This window comes from Tenrec ecaudatus, chromosome 3 (assembly GCF_050624435.1).
Source record: "Tenrec ecaudatus isolate mTenEca1 chromosome 3, mTenEca1.hap1, whole genome shotgun sequence".
Classification (NCBI taxonomy): Eukaryota; Metazoa; Chordata; class Mammalia; order Afrosoricida; family Tenrecidae; genus Tenrec; species Tenrec ecaudatus.
The window spans coordinates 16,334,713-16,337,052 of record NC_134532.1 but is presented as its reverse complement, the minus strand read 5'-3'; the positions used below and the strand labels follow the sequence as shown (position 1 = coordinate 16,337,052).

General features: G+C 40.7%; 1 pseudogene; it reads left to right on the top strand.

Annotated features, from left to right (window-relative positions):
- The first annotated feature begins 689 nt into the window (after window positions 1–689).
- LOC142443151 (thioredoxin pseudogene) lies at window positions 690–1,029 on the top strand (annotated as a pseudogene).
- The last annotated feature ends 1,311 nt before the right edge of the window (window positions 1,030–2,340 follow it).

Here is a 2,340-nt window from a genome sequence, read left to right as displayed (position 1 = left end):
GCTTCTTCCATGTGGGCTTTGTTGCTTCTGAGCAAGATGGCCACTTGTTCACCTTCAAGCCTTTAAGACCCCAGACACTATCTCTTTTGATAGCCTGGCACCATCAGCTTTCTTCGCCACATTTGCTCATGCACCCGTTTGTCTTCGGCGATCATATCATGGAGGTGTGCAGCCAATGATATGATTTTTTTGTTCTTTGATGCCTGATAACTGATCCCTTCAGGACCATGTGATCACACAGCCTGGTGTGTTCTACCATGTGGGCTTTGTTGCTTCTGAGCTAGATGGCCGCTTGTTTATCTTCAAGCCTTTAAGACCCCAGACACTATCTCTTTTGATAGCCGGGCACCATCAGCTTTCTTCACCACATTTGCTTGTTCACCTGCTTTGGCTTCAGCAGTTGTGTCGGGAGGGTGAGCATCGCAGAGTTCCAATTTAATTAAAGAAATTATTCATGCATTGAGGGAGTGCTTGAGTAGAGGCCCAAGGTTGGAAAAATATCCTAAGGGAATTTGAGATTTGTTCATGCAACCCTCTGCCTCTCATAATAATTTGTATCTTGTAGATATTGTCTGATAATCATCAGCATGTATTCTCTATTAAGATATATATGTGAAGCTCAGTCCAGTGCCTTGTCCTGTTTTGTTCCTCTTGTGACCCCGGTCACTCAACAAAGCCCAGTGGTCAAAATGGTGAAGCAGAGTGATAGCAAGGAGGATTCTCAGGCTGCCCTGAACAGTGCTGGAGAGAAGCTTGGTGTGATTCACTTCTCAGCCTCGTAGTGGGGGCCTTTCTGTCATTCCCTGTGTGCAAAGTCTGGCAATGCGGCCTGCCTTGAAGTTGATGCGGATGACTCCTAGGACGTCGCTTCTGAGTGCGAAGTCAAATGTATGCCAGCATTTCAGTTGTATAAAGGTGGGTGAATTTTCTGGTGCTAATAAGGAAAAACTTGAAGCTACCATTAATGAGTTAATTATGCTTCCTGAAAATGTAACTAGCCATCAGCTGTGTAAATCTTTTTGTATTTAAAAAAGGAATAATCAATTACCATCTGATTATAAATGACAATAAAATATTAATTCTACCCTTAAAAAAACCAACATGGTTATATATTTTAAACAAGATTCTGGAATGATTATTACTTTACTGCTTATTTAAAAAAGAAACACTCTAACATTTCAGTACTTATTGTACATACAGTCCCTGGACAAGAGAGGTTGTTGTTAGGTGTCACTAAGTTAGTTCCAAATCATAGTGACCCTATTACCACAGGGAGACACACTGGCTTGCCTTAAACTGTCCCCATAATTGTTCTTATATTTGAGCCCCTTGTCTCACCTTTATCAATCTAAAAAGTTTCCTCTTGTTTGCTGCCCCTATACTTTGCCAAGCACCATGGTTGAAGTGATGTATCTCTTGTTTTTCCCTCCGGTTTGCAAATACACAAAACTCTAAGGTTTTACTTATATGGAATAAGAAAATGCATTTAAAAGAACAATAAAGTCAGAGCTGTTGTGTGAATTCTGACTCATAGAACCATAGAGAGCAGAGTAACAGCTCCTTGGGCTTTTGTTTTTTACATTTTATAGAACATGTTTCATCTTTACCACAGCAAGTAGTGTCCTTATAGACAATAGTCCAAAACTAGACAGGTGATGTAGTGGTTGATTTTCTGTCTCAGACATGTAGAAGCACCATATGGAAGTTAAAATGTACTGGAGTATCCAAGAGCTGAAGAACATATTCAGTTTGTTTTGTATACAACTGTGTCGATATGGTAGAAGTGTATTGTTAATTGTTTTATGTGGCCCTGAGCACAGCTGTGAGATTCTGGTTATAAGAGAATCACATCTTGACCCACTATCACAGTGACTCAGGCGTCACCTTTTACCATGTGGATACTCAATGTCACAGATAGGTTGGTGCTTTTACCTCAGTGCTGTATGGGGTATGTGACTTTGATCATACATCTGATAATAATCTAGCCGTTTGTCAGGATAAGAATCTGGTGGGTTCCCCCCCCCCCACTAAGACCTATATATTGCATTATTTCCAATTCATCTGAATTCATTCCTGTATGGTCAGTGTTATTAAGAACAAACTTTCAAATATGTTGGTGGGAATTTAAGCACCAAGAACTACTGTTTTTGATGTCTGCCACATCCATATTAATTTCTGCCACATCCATATTTTCCTGAATAGCTATACTTAATGAAGTCTAAGTCCTGACTGAATTTTCACTTATGTGTTTCCCAATCACACCCATGACTATGCTTCTCCTATTCTGGGTCACGCTGCGACAGGGCGGAAGTGGCGGTGTCCTAGCTGGAAGTGAGGGTC